This window comes from Bos taurus, chromosome 7 (assembly GCF_002263795.3).
Source record: "Bos taurus isolate L1 Dominette 01449 registration number 42190680 breed Hereford chromosome 7, ARS-UCD2.0, whole genome shotgun sequence".
NCBI lineage: Eukaryota > Metazoa > Chordata > Mammalia > Artiodactyla > Bovidae > Bos > Bos taurus.
In genome coordinates this window covers 12,525,338-12,542,736 of record NC_037334.1, presented here as the reverse complement: position 1 = coordinate 12,542,736, position 17,399 = coordinate 12,525,338, and the positions used below count along the sequence as shown (strand labels likewise).

Here is a 17,399-nt window from a genome sequence, read left to right as displayed (position 1 = left end):
TTCAAGTGCTGGAGACAGGGCTCACAGTTCCTCTCCACCCCTCTTCCCAGGAAGCTGTCGCTTCTCCAGGGCAAACACTGCCAGTCTCTCACGCCTCCCACATTTGACACAGCTCCTTGCGCCCTTGCCATTTGGTCATCACCCCCTTGGAGGCCCTCTTAAACTGGAGCATTCTATACCGGACACGGAAACTCCAAGTTTGAGCAGATCCCAAGGTAGCCACACGATTTGCTAGGCCTTCCAGCTACATATTTTGCAAAATGAAAATGAGGGATTCCTGGTTCGAAATGATTAGGAGCTACAAAGAGACGATAGTTAGATCATTAAACCAAGCACGGGGTCTGCGTGACGGCCTAGGCTGCACACCTGAGAAGCCTGCCCAGGCCGTCTTTACTCTGTTACTGTGACACGGGTCACACACGGGGTGATGTGAAGGGGTAATACAGTTCAGGCTGACTTCTGAGGGGGTGACCCCAAAGAAGAGATCAGAGATGCCCAGACCTCCCAGGCTGGTCTCATTCTAGGACTCCGTTAACCATCTGCTCATAACCCCTTTGTCCATAGTGTGTCCCTCCAGCCAGTCAGGGGTCCCCGCTGGCTGCAATGTGCAGGCGGTCCTGGTGGAGTGCTCACTGTCATGGCTGAGTTGGAAGCTGTAGCTCAAGGGGGAAAAAAAGAACTACCTTTGTCTGAGTTTGAGCTGGCAGAGTTTGGCCCATGAATAAGCCAGAGGGGACCTGGGAGCCCGAGCATGGTGACCAGCTGTGCTCCACCGCCCACCCAGAGGAAACGGGGCCGCTCTGTAGCAGGAGGGCTGGGGGCCAGACGTGTGGAAGGACTTCCTGAGGCTTCGGCTTACTTTTTGGCACTGCAGGAAGATGGTTGAATTTTCTTTATTCATGAAATACATGCGCACTTGGTGAACCTACTGTGAGCAAGGCCCTTCTAAGAATGAGAGACTCTTGCATGCGGTCTGCAAGCTTTGAGCAAAGGTCCCCTGATAATTTCTAGAAGGCACTGACCTATAGATGTGAACAGTGATCCATGCCAGAGGTGAAGGGAGACCCCTCAGGGCTTCACAGGACAGCTCCAGGTGGGCTGTGAAGGAGGAGGCAGGGCCCATCTCAGCGCCTTCTAGAGTTGCAGGGACCTGGGATGCTGAGGAAGGTAGGCCAAAGGGGTAGAAGGTTGTGCCCTGGTCCCCCTCTGTCCTGGAGTCCTGCAGCCGCTGAGCAGAGAAGGTACAGCTACACAGCCCCCTTTCTGTCCTGGGAAGAAGGTGTCTCCCTCCCCACCCCTCTTTCTCTGTGCCCCGTCAGTCCCACCCCTACCCCACCCCCTGTCTCAGGAGCTGCCACGCTTCAGTTATTTTATCCTTCAGTGTCCGATTCAGAAGTCCTTTCAAAGGCCCCAGCAGTGTCAGCGCGGTGCTCACACAAAAGACCTCTTTGATTTCTTGTTTGTTTTCATTTGCCAGTAGAGGGGGAGGGGGCAGGAGAGAAAGAGCTTCTGGGTTTTAAAATTTTTATTTGGGTTGCTTCATTCTCAGAGGAGTTGGCTCCCAGGAACTCTTTTCTGAGTGAGGGGCTCAGAGGCGGGAGGCAGCCTTCTGGGGAGAAGCCTGGGACGGGGTGTGGGCACTGCCTTCTGAAGCAAGGGGGCTTAGGATACAGTCGCCAATTCACCTTCACATGTTCTGTGTTAGGCCTGAAGGTGGAAAGGATCAGCTAGGAGCCCTGCTGCTTGTGTAAGGAAAGGTCGGAAGTGCCTGGCATGGAAGGACATTCCCCCTGTGAGCCGCATCCCCAGCAGCTGTAGGATTTGAAAGGTCCTGAACCTTGACTTTGCCGTTTTCCCTTTATCATCCCCGATTCTGCCGTGGCCTTCTTGGTTGGATGGATGGGAAGGGGATGGGGGGAGTCCTTTTAACATGTAGACTCCTTGGAAACTCTTAGCACTCTGGAATACAGGCGGGGGCTCCCCACTCTCTATCTGGGAACTGGGGGGCTGAGAGGTCTGCCCTCCAGCCGAGCATCCTGCCGACAATGGTACACAGGCCCAGGAGGAGCCCCTGTCCTCCCAGGCTCACATGTTCACCCCACGCCTCTTGTCTCCACATGACGAGTGGCCTCTGAGATGGTGCGGCATGGGTTCCCCTTCCAGAGGATCCGGCCCACGGCTCACAGAGGGCAGACTGGTTCTGGCTGACGAGAAGGGAGCCGAGACTGAAAGGGGACGGAGGACCACCAGTGCCCATGGTTTGGGGCCACAGACGTGGTGATCAGCACCTATGTGGGTGCATGACCTTAAGCTCATGTGGGCACACCTGATGTACCAGTGAGAAGCCGTGCAGCTTGTTGGTTGCTGTGTCTGTATGGAGCCTGGTTGCCGGGGCTGGGGAAGAGAGAGCCGGAAAGCGAGGCTTGGGCAGGTGGTCACGGGCGTCAGCAACAGGGAAGTGTGCCCACTGGGTGAGGGGGGCTCCGCAGGCCTGCTTGGCAGACGGAAGGAGGAGGCTGGGGGGCTGAGAGATAGATAAATATAGCTGATGGCATTTCTCATGATAGGTTTTTCTTGGCACTGAGGGCACAGTGGCAAACAGTACGACAAACGCCTGGCCCTGCAGGCCGCCGTCGCCATTTTAAGCATGTTTGAGCTGAAGAGTTGTTGGCATTAGAAAAGGGTCCCAGCAGGCAGAGGGGCGGCGGCAGGGGGGTTTGGCTGGACTGGGCTTCACCCCCTTCCCACCCGGGTACCTGGGTTCCTTACATTGTTTGTATGCATGTCTAATATCTGATTTTCTAGGGGTTTAAGAAAATATTCTAGGATTGCCCTTTGTGGGCCTGTCTTCCAAGTGACTTGTGCCCCCAGCAGCCACCGTGGCTGGTTGGCTATCAGTGGTGGGGGGTGTTCTGACTCTTTTCCTCACTTTTGATGTCTTAATGACAACCTGGCATGCCACTGCGCCAGGGTCAGGGCCATCATTTTTTTTTTTTTTTAATTTTTACCGGAGCATAGTTGATTTACAATATTGTGTTAGTTTCAGTTGTATAGTAAAGCGTATCAGTTATACTTACATAAATGTCCACTCTTTTTTAGCTTCTTTTCCCATATAGATGAATACAGAGTATTGAGAAGAGATCTCTGTGCATCGCTTGTTATTAATTTGGAGGACACTTGATAACTTAAGGGACACTGCTTTGCTCAGGTGCCCTGTTGGTGGAGGAGAGGGCACACCTGTGGTCTCCATGCTCTGCTTTAATTCCATTTTTCCGCTGAAGGTCCATTATGGTCGAGGCACCGTGTTGAGTCCTGTTCGCGTGTTAACCACCCAAATTCTTAACATCGATTCTGGTTTTAAGCCCGCATACCCAGCGGTGAGCGTGTGCACTCAGGTGACACACACAGGGTCTTTGTGTGTAGTGAGGACCTGGGGAACCAGACTCAAGGACCTGGGAGGCTTCCTGGAAGGTGACCTGCTTGAACTTCACCTTGAAAGACAGTGAGGAATTAGCTCGTTTTTGTCAGCTGGCTGAGCCTTTTCAGCTTGTCTGGGGCTGATTGCATCCTCACAATGGTTGAGTGATATAGGCAGGGCAGGTATCATTATCCCCACCGTACAGAGAAGGGAACCCAGTACAGCGATGTCAGGGCGCTTGGGTTGCACAGTTTCCTGCAGAAGGACCCAGGTTTCTGGTCAGCGAGCACCCTGGCTCCCCTCTGTGGGCCTCGCTGCTCCTTGAACGTCATGGGGATTGCTGGCCTTGGTGGGGTCTCAGAGGAGAAAGCTGCACAGGTCCCTATGGTCTCCCTTGCTCTCCAGGAGCTGAGACGGAGGGGCTGGAGCCCAGCCTGTGGCTCAGCTCAAGGGCTCCCCCAGCTGCTGAGCACGTAGGGTGGAAACAGACCGCGGGGACCTGGCCCGTCCTTGACGGTGGCCTCTGCTCCTGCCAGGCAGCCCCCTGCCCCTGAGCTGAGAGGCCGCACGCTAGCGCGGACCAGGCGGGGAGGCCGGCTGCTCACCCCCGTCGGGCTTTGGCCAGCTCGGCTTCTTGGCGCCCCGTCCTGGGGAAGGTAGACTGTGCAGGAGGTCCAGGTGTGCGGCCAGGCAGGCTTGGCTGGATCTTGGGAATCCCTGATCCTTGCTCGGTCACGCCCTTTTTCCTGGGAGTCTTTGGAATTGCAGCTTGAAATAAAAGTGAATATAATTATCCTAATTAACCAGATGATCGCTGGAAGTTTTGCAATAATCTGCTGTCTATTGCCTTTTATGCTGCTGAATTTACGTAGACTCTCCCTCTTATCCTTTTTTGAAAGTTTGAAAACTTCAGGGTTATGTATATAAAAACTCTTCCAACATGCTGAAGGGGGCTGGGTGTGAGAGAGGATAGCTCACTGCTGAAGATTTTCCTGTTTCCCTGGCAAAGAAGATAGAGACTTCACCTCTTAACCATTGAAATCAGGTCCCATAGAACAGGGTTTCCTAATCATGATGCTGTTGACTTTGGGGCTGGATCCTTCTGTGTCATGGAGACAGTCCTGTGCATCATAGGGTGGTTAACAACACCTCTGGCCTTGATCCACTAGATACACCCTTCACCCCTAGGTGCGACAACCAAAATACACGCTTGCCAAGTCGTTTCAGTCGTGTCTGACTCTTTGTGACCTTATGGACCGTAGCCCTCCAGGCTCCTCCGTCCATGGGATTCTCCAGGCAAGAATACTGGAATGGGTTGCCGTACGCTCCTCCAGGAGATCTTCCAGACCCAGGGATTGAACCCACGTCTCTTGCATTGGCAGGCGGGTTCTTTATCACTGGTGCCATCTGGGAAGTCCGACAACTGAAACACTTTCATACGTTTCCAAGTATTCCTGAGGGCAGAGTTGCCCCAGCTGAGATCCTCTGGCCTATAAGAAATGGAGAGATTCGGACAAAACGTTCCCCAGATTCACCTCTTGCCTCTCTTCCAGTTTAGGACCCATTTATGTTTTCTCGAGTGGTGGCAGAACCTCTGAGCCCTGGCTGTTCCCCTCCTGTCTGGTTCCATTTGCCCCTTTCTGGGCAGAAAGACCCTGGACTAAAACCATGCGGGGGCTCCTCTCCCCTTGGGAACCACGAGTACCGCTCTGAGTCTCCTGCTGAACGTCCCTCCTGACGTTTTGCATCGTAGTCTGTCTGGTGCCCGGGCTGCTGTTCTGGGGACGGGAACTGGGATCTATGGCTCAGCTGACCCGGGCCTGTGGGGAGAGCCAGTGCCCACATGAGGCCCACCCCAGAGCCCAGAGAGCGGCATTTTGTTTCTACAGCATGGGATGCGGAGACTGGAAGTGTCGCCTGCGCCTTGGCACTACTCTTTTTAAAAGATGTATTTGATTTTTCTTATTATGGTAGTAAGACACACTCTTTATTAGAACTTCAAACAACAGGGAAATGTAAGGGACAGGCTCTCCAAACCACCCTCCTGTGCCAGAAAGAAACTTACTTCCCAGATCTGTGTAGGTTCTTCTAGTTTTTCATCAGTTAACTTCTCATCAAACCACTTTTAAATACAGAGTTATCTATTTTAAGAGTGGATGGTATGTTTAGGCTAATTGAATTGACTCCATCATGTGTTATCGCGGTCTTAAATTTTCCTGTCCCCTGCCCATTCCACCCGTGTCCCCCGTCACCCCAGGTGCAGAGTCCCTGTCCTCTTTTCCCCTGAGATGACAGTTTCTATTTGCCCTTCCTGGGAGCAGGGTGACCATAGAGCATGTGTTGTCATCCGACCGGCCAGGCTTCTGCTCTGGGGTATTCCTGCCAGTGGTGTAACGCCAACGGTGATGGCGGCAGTCAGGGCCCCCGGAAAGCCTGGCCCCTGCGGGGTGACTAGGGAAGGAGGAGCCACTGGGAAGTGGCCTGCCTGACCGGGCCTGGCTTGGCCCCAGTCCTTGCCTCTTTCCAGCTCTTTCCTGGAGGGCCAGGGTGCTCCTCTGCATGGGGCCAACCCTCTGCCAACTGGCCTGGCATGCTGGAGGCTTTTCTAGACCCTACAGGCTCCTTCCAGGGGTGACTGCTGCTGGTTTTTTCCTTTCTTGAAATGGAGAGTGAAGTGTCTCTCAGCCTTCTAGGAATTACCCCTTCATAATTCTTTGTGTTGGGCTCAAAGATACAGCAGACAGAAGTGTTCTCTGCAGGCCAGGGGCAGGGACAAGACAGGAAGAAGTAGCCTGGATAGAGCTTTGCGGCTGGGTCTGATGGCCTTGGGGAGGCTGTGGATGACAGCCGGGAGCAGGGTGACACCTGCTGACTCCTGGACGGGGTGGAGCGTGCGGAGAGACCCAGAGATCCCTGGAGGCGGCCTGCGGGAGGCCTACCGAGTGCAGCCTTGGGGAGTGTGTCCTTATTACGCCTGCAGATTATATCCCCATTAGTGTATAATTATTATGTAATGGGTGTTATTGCATAATGGCAGTTATATAACACGTGGCCCAGAATACAGGGGGGGGGGCATGTAATAAGTGTATATCCTCTGGCTATAAATAGTCACCAGCCCAGCTCTGAATCTGTGGTCACACCAGAGCCACCTTATAAATACCCAGCGCTGGGCTATAAATTTCTGAGCCGTGATGTAGGCAGGCGTGATACCTAGCTAGGGAGGGGTGGGAGGGACCTGCAGCCCCACCCCCCACATGACATCATTGTTTCTGTAGTAACAGACGGCTCCCTGGGGGACCAAATGAAGAGAGGCCTTTAAAGGGAGGAGGCAAACGGATAGAAAGCTTTGGGGGCGGGGGGAGGGGGGATGCTAATCCTGAGGCCTACCAGGTGGGATCCCCGGCGCAATGGACTCTCAGGTGTTCAACCAGCACCAGGGAGAAAATTCCATGTCCTTTCACGTCCTCTCTAGAGGGTCTCAGGTCCCGTCCCTGTGTCTAGCAGCTCGTGTGAGACTCAGCTGAGTGCTGGGGAGAACAGGAGAGCCAAATGGTCTCTCTCCATCCTCCTGCCTCCTAGGGGGTCTCTCCACAGTTCCGGGCCACTTGCTGAAGGGGAGTTGAAATGTGCGCCCACCAGGGCTCTGCACCCCAGTTCTGTCCTCACCAAGGTGGGGCCGTTGCTCCTAGCGGAGGTTTTAGGTCAGTTTCGGCCTTAGTAATATAAAAAATATGTGAGCAATTCGGTGCATGTCTCAGAGAGCCTGTGGAAGTCATGGCCGTGGGAGATGGTTCTCAGAAAGGAAGAGGAGGCAAGGATGATGTTTTGGCCCCAGAAGGATCTGTGGGGTGGGATGTCATTTCTTCAGGTGTATGAGAAGTGGTTTCATACACAGTGATGAAGAGCTGAGGCTTGCATCCCTGAAGATGGAGGAGGAAATGCGTTTTGATGGCAGGTGGAGCGATTGAAGTTAGTTGGGAGGAAGGGTGAGTGACCTACTTGTCCTCATTTGCCCAGGAGTTTCCTGGTTTCAGCGCTGAAAGTCCCTTTTCCCAGGAAAGCCCTTTGTCCCCTGAAAACCAGGATGGTTGGCCATCTGAGAACAGTGGTTTTCCACCAGGGCTGATTTTGCCCCTCAGGAACATTTAGCAACTGCTGTGGACGCTTTTGGTTGTCACAGCCAGGGGGGGGTGCTGTTGGCATCTCGTGAGTCAGGGCGAGTGCACAGGACAGTCTCTCAACAAGGAACCACCTGGCCCCAAACGTCACTGTAGATCTTCCTCAACCGACAGTCGGGCTACATCCTGATAAACCCGTCATAAACTGAAAATCCTGTAAGTCAAAAATGCTTTTAATACACTTAACCTACCGAACATCATAGCTGAGCCTAGCCCACCTTAAACGTGCTCAGGACACTTCCACTAGTTTACAACTGGGCAAAATCATCGAACACAAAGCCTATTTTATAATAAACTGATGAATACCTTACATAATTTATGGAATACTATACCATAAAAAAAGTGTGAAAAACAGAGGGATTATGTGGGTTGTTATTATTGTTTAGTCGCTAAGTCCTGTCTGACTCTTTGCGACGCCATGGATTATATGTAGCCCACCAGACTCCTCTGTCCATGGGATTTCCCAGGCAAGAATACTGGAGTGGGTTGCCATTTCCTTCTCCAGAGGATCTTCCTGACCCAGGCATCAAAGCCATGTCTCCTTTAACTCCTGCATTGGCTGGCGAGTTCTTTACCACTGAGCCACCTGGGATGCCCGATTACATGGGTACAGAAAGGTTATAAGTGTAATGGTTGTTTACCCTCCTGACTGGTTGACTGGGAGCTGTGGCTCACTGCCACTGCCCAGAATCACAAGAGTTCCAGTATATGCAGTATATTATATTATACTGCATATCGCTAGCCCAGGAAATGGCAACCAACTCCAGTACTCTTGCCTGGAAACTCCCATGGACGGAGGAGCCTGGTAGGCTGCAGTCCATGGGGTCGCAAAGAGTCAGACACGACTGAGCGACTTCACTTTCACTTTTCACTTTCACGCATTGGAGAAGGAAATGGCAACCCACTCCAGCATTCTTGCCTGGAGAATCCCAAGGACGGAGGAGGCTGCCGTCTACGAGGTCACACAGAGTCGGACACGACTGAAGCGACTTAGCAGTAGCAGTAGCCCAGGAAAAGATTAAAATAAATTTTAAAACTTCTTATTTTATATTGGAGTATAGCCAGTTAACCATGTTGTGATAATTTCAGGTGGACAGCAAAGGGACTCAGCCATACCTATACATGTAAGATCAAAATTTAAAATTTGAAGTATGATTTCTACTGCGTATTGCTTTGCACCACGTAAAGTAAAAAATCGAGTCAAACCATCAGAAATCATGGACTGTCTGTAGTGGTGAGACCGAGCAGCCCTGCCTTGGAGGTGGGTGAGCAGAGCCTGTGTGTCTCTCCTTTCGACAGCCCTCCCTAGCCTGTGTTAGCAGAGACCCCAAACCCTGCTGAGCCTCCCCTCTGAATTTCTTGCAGCTCTGTATTCTGTGTTTTGATTGGTTGTGTGTAGAGTTGTGGAGCTGGGAGACCTTTTAGGGGAATCACGGGGCTTCTAAGAGGGTCTTTCTGCCTTCTCAAGGCTCAGAGTCCCTTTGCAGTCAAGATGGAGATGATGCTGAGAGTAAGCCCCACCTGGCAGTGTGGATCTTTTGCCTGTTATTAAAAAAAAACAATAGTAATGAAAGATTACTTATTGCCTCATTGCCTATCAAAGAGTTTCCAAGAGGCAAGACGTGCTTGCTTCCCACATAGACCTGAACAGGCCACTGCAGCCTCCAGGCCACGGGCCCCACCACGAGTGCACTCGTCCCAGGAAGAGAACTTGTCTCCACAAAAGCCCATTTCCCAGACCCAGCAACCAGGGCCAGCCCGCCACCCAAAGAGACCTCACAAATGGAACAGATGAAGGAGCGTGTGAGGTTTACCGAAATTTGGATTCGAAGCTACCTGATGTCCTTTGGAGCAGATTACATTTTGCACGGCGTACGTGAATTGTACTCACAGGGTATAGCAAACTCTTTCTTTCTCACCTGTGTTTAGTGCCAGTTTAGTTTGCTACCTGGCTGCAGTGCACTTGGTCCCCGCTGGCCCTGACCACATGTAAAGCATGGCCAACTAGGTCATCATTTTTGCTGGCCTGGGACAGGGCCCACAGATGGCGGCCAGGATGGCAGTGCAGTGGTCTAGTCTGTACCGGGTTGGCGGGAGCAGGAGGATCAGCTGCCCCTTGTGTGTGTTGAGCCCAGCTTTTGAGTGTGGACTTGGAATTGGGCAGCTAATGAGCACGGGTGGGACAGAAGGGCCCATGGGTTTGCAGGCAAGTCTGGCCTGCTGTGCCAAGGGGAGCTCTGTGGGGAGCAGTGCTGGCTTTGAACACAAAGGCCATTGCTCCACAAGAGTAGTAATTCTCGGGGCACTGCCAGCCCGAGACGTATGGCCAAATGAGAGGCCCCTGCCCCAAGGATGGTCCAGAGTTCTCTGACTTATTCATGGGCAGAGTTTCAAATACATGCATTAAAAAAAAAAATTTAAACCACACACACACACAGTCTGTTGTAGCCATGCTGCTGCCCAGGAGTGTCCCTGGCCACATGGGACAGTAACTGAGGATGATGGTCCTGAAGCCACCGTCTAATACTAGATTTTGAAACTTGGAGACTCATTAATATAATTACTCAAATGCCAGCCTGGCTTGGCAGGGCCTCCCGAGTTGTATTTCTCTCCAACCAAGCACTCCGGCTGCAGGGCCGTCCCTGGTGAGCCAAAGCCCTGCTCCCCGGTTTGTGGATGGTGGTTGCAGGCATGTGTTGGCTTCCCCAGTGAACCCTTCCTGGGAGAGGCCGGGCATTCCCACAGTGCCAAATCCTGCCTTTATGTGTCTTGTCACGAGACAGCACCTCTGGAGAGTCTTCTGCAGGAGTGAGCAGTCAGCTGGGCGAGGCCTTGTTTGAATGCAAGCTGGACCCAGGTTTGGCGGAGGGCCGGGTAATTTTGCTCCTCTGTGACACTTTGCACTTAATTTTGTAGCTTTCTCTTGCTAGGCTGGAATCTTGTGCTGGGACTATGTTTTATCTGCCTTGGCATCTGGCTTTCACCCAGAGTATAGTTTTATACAACCCCATAAACCCATTTTGAATATTGAATTACCTTCAGATGGGAAGCAGCTGACAGCCCATCCCATCCTTGAGATGATGCAAAGGCATGAAATGGCATAAAAATCAGAGATGGGGCTGATAAAGGACGGGAGTGGGGCCAGGGAGAGTGGTGGTGTGCTTTCTGTGTGGGCATCATGAGGAGAGAATGCAGGCAGGTGAGGAGTGATTGAAGCTTCTGAAAGGCTGGAATGAATGTGGCAGGCAAGTGGGAAGCTGTGGGTTAATGGATTGAAAAGGACTTGGTTTCTCAAAATATGTTTGTTATTTCCCTTTTTGAGAATGAGAATAAGGTGTCAGGAAAATGGGGAAGGAGCTGCCCTCTCCCTGGACCCCTTGTTAGAGGGGCCACTGCTGGGGGGTCATAGGCTCCAGCTTGACCTATCTCACCCTCATCCCGGCCTTCCTGGTGTCTCCGTGGCTAGTCCTGATAGAAGGGGCAAGGCCTGTGTGCCCCCCAGCTCACCACCGCTGCCAACTCCCAGCCCACACGCGAAGGGAACTTCTCCCAGGCCAGGCCCTCCCTACCCGGCCAGCCTGCCTGTCAGGTGCCCTGCAGCACAGGGTGGCAGGGAGCAGCCTCAGGGCATGGGGATTGTTTGCCTTTTGCTCAGGGGTCTCCTCACCCCCGCCCCTCTCCCCGGAAGCCCCAGCCTCCAGGCTTCTTGTGCGGCTGTGGGTGCAGACACAGGGCTGGCTCTTCCTGCCACTCCCTCCTGGGGACCCCTCAGGACCAGGCCTCCTGGGTTGGAGATGGCTGCCGCTCCCCAGCTGGTGCTTTGCTCCCAGCTCTGGTGGCTAGATTTGGTTCTTAACAATGAATTATTAAAGCAACATGAACAGCGCGTGTCTCATGTACTCACACACACAGAGCCACTTCTCTGGGCCGATTCTGAAGTTGATTCTGCCGTTGCTGCCCCTCCACTGGCTTCAGACCTTAGAGTCAGTTCTGTTGGTTTCCGAGTGAATCCCCAGCTCTCCTCGCTCTGCCTTAAGAATCTCCAGTCTGCTTCCTCCCTGGTTGTAAGCCTCTTTTCCTCTGGCCCCCTGTGACTGTCCTTGACTTTCTCAAAGATTTGCTTTCCCTTCCAAAGGACCCCTTGCCAGTGGAGGGGTGGCCTGGTGCCCCGTTGTCTCAGGAGTGTAGTTTGCAGGTGTGATGGTAGGTTGGGGGTGTCGCCTTCTTTCCTTCTCTGTGTCCTTTGGCCTGGGACACAGGAATGCAAGTTCCTGAGGTGGAGGCCTGCCTGGCTCAAGGAACATGAATGCGGCTGCACCCATAGGGCTGTGGTTTGCTATCACCTCATTGCTGTCTGCTGTGATTTGGGGAGAGAGTCAGGTACATATAGCCTCTCGTACATCTACTGTTTTTGAAAAGGCATTTTTCTGGTTATAAGACTAGTGCGCATTCCATCATTAAAGTACCAAAGAAGCACAAAATCTAAAGGAGTAAATAAAAATTATCAAAATTCTACCTCTCAACCATGAATAGCCTTTTGTTGCATTTTTTATACCTATTCATGCACAACATTGTATTTTTTTAAATTTAGGTTTTAAAATTTTAAAAAGTGATAGAAACACTTTGGCGTGCTACTTATAAAAATTTAATGCCACTGCATATTCCAACATGTCACAATTTTTCAAAAATACTCTGTGGTTGTTTAGCATCTCATTATTAGCTGCACTGTTCCTAATTACCAACATTTCTAGTGACTTCTCTTTTCATTTTGGAAATAGGAAATTACCTTTTATTATAAATGTAACATATGATTATTTTTAAAAATACAGACATGCTTTTTGAGCGACTCATGATGCTTGAGTGTTCCAGAGTTGATGCGGTCCCTCATGTGTGGAGGCCTTTGAGCTGTAAATTCTGCTGGGATGGACATCTGGGCGCACTGAGCACTGTGGCTCTGTTTATGAACTTCAGACAAGGCTTCCCAGTGGTTGAATTACCAGGCATAGGGTAGAGACTCTCGTCTATAAGACTTGTCACATATGTTGTGAAATTGCTGTCTGGAAATTTGATGCCCACAGATGGCATGTGAGGGTCCATCTCACCACATCCCCAGCTGTACCCCGTTCTCACTACAAGAGCCACAGAAAGACACTGCCGTCGTTCGCACACACCACACGCGGACATGCTTCTCACGCACCCACGCTCCCATCCCTGTCACAGGTGTGCGTTGGTTACATCCGCTCACACGTCCCCTGGTGGACGCGTGCTGTCGACCAACGAAAGAACTCCTGGACGTCACCCGACACACTCTCGTCCTCCAACCTGCGTCTCCTTGTGAGTCTGAGGCCCCCTCTTCCAGGCCTCTCTCTGTTGGCACTGCTAGAAGGGGACTGTTCCTGAGGGCCTCAGGCACGGCGGTGCCAGTTCTCTCAGGCTGGGAGTGGGCAGGGGAGCCCGGGGACTGCTTGGCAGTGAGCAGGTGCTGGCCATGGCGCCTTAATGGCAGCAGCCCCCCAGCACCACTGCCGAATCGCAGGCCCGTGGTGGCCGCCAGCACGGGCACCAGGAGTTCTCGAGGAAGCAGCTGTTGCCCATCCCTGAGGCCAGCGCCACAGTCTGTACCCAGGACCCTGAGACTGTCTGGTGAAGTGTGTGTCCCCCTGTGACTGGAGGGGAGGCTCGGGGATGGTGAGCTCTGCCCTCCAAGCTGTGGACTTGGTCTTCACTCACGTGCGCACACACACACACACACACACAGTGCCCTAGAGATGGCGTCCCCCAGGGCCACACAGCCGGGACACACACAGACAGCCCCAGGCCAAGGCCATCTCCTCTGCCAGGGTCCCCAGGCATACGCACGCAAGCCTGCCCTGGTCGGGCTCGGTCCCCACTGGCTCTGCTCACAGGCTGTCGCGCCTGCGTGCACACACGTGTATTCATTCACTTTGAACCTCTCCACATCACCGTCTACATTTCTTTGGTCCATCAAGCTGGCAGTGTCTTGGCATCTGACACCTACCGCTTCTACCTGATGCCCTGTCTTGCCCAGAACTTAACTATCCTTGGGCCTTGTGAGGTGGGAGCTTCGCTAGGACTCCTGAGGCCTGGTGGGAAGCCCGTGATCTGCAGCAGAGGAGGGGCTGGTGCAGGACAGGGAGGGGCAACAGAAGCCTTTCCCCTCCTCCCTTGTGGCCACGATGCGGGCGTCCAGCTCCCAGAGGGCCCATAGCCATCCCATGGTGGGTGGGGCTCCTGTGTTCGTGAAGCTCAGTTTGTTCCTTAACTCTGCGTGTTTGGCATGTGTGACCCTGTCAAGTGTCTGTGCGTGTGTGGCCGAGTGTCAGGAGGTGGGTATCTGTGTCCTGGTGTGGGTTGGAGTGTGTGAATAAAGGTCAGTGCAAGTCACACCTCAAGGATGTGAGAGTAAATGCTGAGGACTATGAAGTTCAAACTCTTTGTTGCTCCCATGAGGACACTGAAGCCTAGGGAGAGCACCTGCCTCCAGTCACCCAGTGAGTTCCCCGGTCACCCAGGGGCACGACCAACCCAGACTGCAGGCCCCGAGCTCCTCGCGCCTGGAGCGAACGTCTGAGTCAGTGGTGTGCGTCCTTGCTGCGAGGTGTCAGGCCTTTCCAGCCCGCTCGGCAGCTGAGCAGCTCCTGTCTGGGGCTCTTTGTGAACCTGCCTCGCTATTAATCTACCTGTTAGTAAAAGAGATTACAATTGCTGTAATTACAGGGCGCTGTGGCTCCCCCGTCAGGAGCTGGGCTGAGTGAGAGGCGAAGGTTGGGGGAGCCCAGCCCCAGAGGAAGCTGCTATTAAAAGCCCGGTGTCTGGACACAGTGCGGGCATAACAGCCCTGGCCGGGGGTATGGGCAGGCGGGCTGGGGTACCACTAAGGCTCTGGCATGAAACAAGGAGCTCATCAGGGCTGAGGAGGGGGAGGACAGAGGAGCGCCCCCCGCCCAGCACCCAGACCTCACAGGCCACCTAGGGAACGGATGGGCCTCTGCAGGCACAGAATGAAGGGGACATGGTGGCAGTCAGGGTGGGACAGTAGCCCTCTTCTCAGGGGCTCCACAGCCGCCACTTGTCTCCTGGATAGACACGTACCTGGTCCCTGCTGGCGTGGGTCCAAAGCTGCGTGTGACGCAGTCCTGGGAGAACGGGACAAGGGTGATCATAAAGCGTGGGGGAAGCTCTGCCCCCAGGGAACTGCTGGCGATGTCTGGAGGCCTTTCTGGTTGTCACTGCGTGGTTGTGGTGGGGTCACTACTGGCAGTTAGCAGGTTAGGGCCAGGACTGCTGCTACCTGTCTTACAAGGAATGGGACAGCCCCGCAGCGGAGAGCGGTCCTGCCCCGATGTCCGGGCGTCACAGTGGGAAAACCCTGACCACAGCAGAGGGAGTGAATGGCAACGGGCAAGTCAGCACAAAAGAGAGCCCCCAGGACTCCCTGGGGCTGCCTCTCGAGACCTCGGCCCAGGGTGCTCAGCAGCTCTGCTCCTGGGGAGGCAGGGGCAAGCAGGGGCCCCAGGCTGACAACCCTAGTGTGCTTCATCCCGTGGTGGGTGTCAGGACCCGAGGCCACGCACTCTTCTATCCACCCCCCTCCCTTTTGTGGCAGGCCTTTCCCTCCTTTTCCACAAGCAAGCACTGGACCCAGACTGGGGTTCTTGCCCTTGGTTCCCCTCTTTCGTGTCCTCATTGCCCACCGAGGCACCTGGGAGTGAAGGGCTCAGACCCTGCCCCTCAGCTCCAGCCTGTAGGCCTCTCTGAGTGACAGGACTGGAAGAAGGTGTGCAGGGATGGGAAGGGCTTGAGCCCTCAGGGTTCCTCCGACCCTGCCAGGATACCGGCCACACTCTGGCTTCTCCAGAAAGCACCTCCAGCCCAGCTTCTCCTCTGAGGCGTGGAGCTGAGCAGGACTGAGTGACCCCAAGTCTGCTCATTTCTGGATGGGCTTCTCCACCATTCATTCCTGCCACCGAAAGGGCAGTACTGCCCCCTTTGCACTTTTGTTTCCAACTCGGGTCCCTCCCAGGGTGCCCCTGGGGAGAGAGGGCAGGGTGGTGACTAGCAGGCAGAGTGGGGAGCGGCTTGTGGGGCTGGGGGAGGCGACTGTGGGCTCAGTCCTGTATCTCAGGGTAAGTGCACTGCTTACACGCAGGCTGTGTGCAGAGTGGCTGCAAGGCCCTACCAGCCCTTAGGCCGCTGTGTCTCTGTTTTCCACAGACAAAGCACGAAGATTTTCGGCTGTTGTGAATTTCATGTTTCACACCGAGTCCCTAATAGTGGAGTCGCTTTGCCTTTTTCCCCTGTTTTTTTGCCTTGACAGCTCCAACCTTATAATTTTACCTTCTCCCGCCCTGTGCGTTCCTTTTCTTCCCCCTCTCCCCTTCCTGGGGTTTTTGCTGCTCATCGCTGGGAACCCCCTTCAGGAGGCATCGCTCCTGACAAGAGGGGAGGGGCTTCCTGTCAAACATTGGGGGTTGATGTTTTGTTTGGTAAAACGTCTGTAAATAGGCTGCGAGGCGATGATTCTACGTGGACCCCAGCGCACGGGAGCGCCTTTTTGTGTCTGTGCACATCTCCGTGTGTGAATGGCAGGATCGGAGAGAAAGGGAAGAGAAGGAGAGGAAGGAGAAGGGAGGAGAGAGGAGACAGATGGCTTCTGGGGGCCCTGGGATGGGTCTCTGCCTTCCAGGACATTGTCTTGGTCTAAATCACAGGCCCTTATCAGGAGAGGGCCCAAGACCCAGACTGTTGAGGGGCCAATGGGAACATCGGAAAGGAAGCCACTGTCAGCCTCCGGGCTGGCTGTTCAGAGGGCTGGGGTGGGACAGGGGACCTGCCTTCCCCTTTCAGGCCATAGGTTTGGAACCTGAACTGGACGTCCAGGTATCCAGGACTCAGAGACCCTGAGAGGTGGATACCAGAGGGAACTATTCTCTGCATCACTTTAGATTCTTGGGAGCGGAGCGATGTCAGTCTTCCACCCATGAATCAGAGCCATTCTCCCCTGGACATGAGGCTGTCTCTTAGGTACAGTCTGCAAGGCCACTCTTGTTTTTTTTTTTAGTAAAACTTCTTGTTGCCTTAGATCAGCCCCATCTTAAGCTTCAGGTGTCTTATCTATCCCCAGAGTTGACTTACAGCAAGCTCACTAAAAACCCTGCTTGACTGGACTTTATAAACGTGACCACATCCTTTCCCCCCGTTGGCCTTCAGCCTTGCAGACCACGGAAGGCAGCATTTCAGCTGCTCCTCAGCCGACACCCTCCCTGAATCCATTTTGAGTTGTTCTTCCCCAGCCCAGCTAGAAAATGTCGGCTCCGACTGCACCGTGCTCGCGAACAAAGGTGCAGAACGATTTTGGCTGCTTCGTCCAGGAAATAAATCCCTCTCCGGTGCCAGAAACCATTGAGTGGTGCCATGTGCTGAGCTCCAGGGCCCAGCACCGTGGGCAAGGCTGTCGCGTGGGGTGAGGAGGGTAGAAGCAGGGGATCGGAGGCTTGGGGGACGAGCGGCTTGCTTCCCACACTTCCCACAGGACTTGGTCAAGGACCCCGATCGGTTACCACTCGGCTTCCTCTCCCAGGCCCGGCTTTCCACAGGCAGTTGCCTGTGGTCTAGTTGGTCCCTGGACCCAGGACGATAGGGCCCTCTCTCTGCCCTGAGGCATCCCAGGCCCTTTCTTTCCGTGCGCCTCGCCCAGGCCAGCTTGCTGCGTCTGCCCTGTGGAGGCTGGTCAGGTCCGCTTGCTGCGTCTGCCCTGTGGAGGCTGGTCAGGTCCGCCTGCT

General features: G+C 53.9%; 1 protein-coding gene across 10 annotated transcripts in view; it reads left to right on the top strand.

The window, feature by feature from the left end:
* NFIX (nuclear factor I X) overlaps positions 1–17,399 on the top strand; it is a 97,868-nt gene that overhangs the window by 33,366 nt on the left and 47,103 nt on the right. The gene's annotated exons all lie outside the window — the stretch shown is intronic.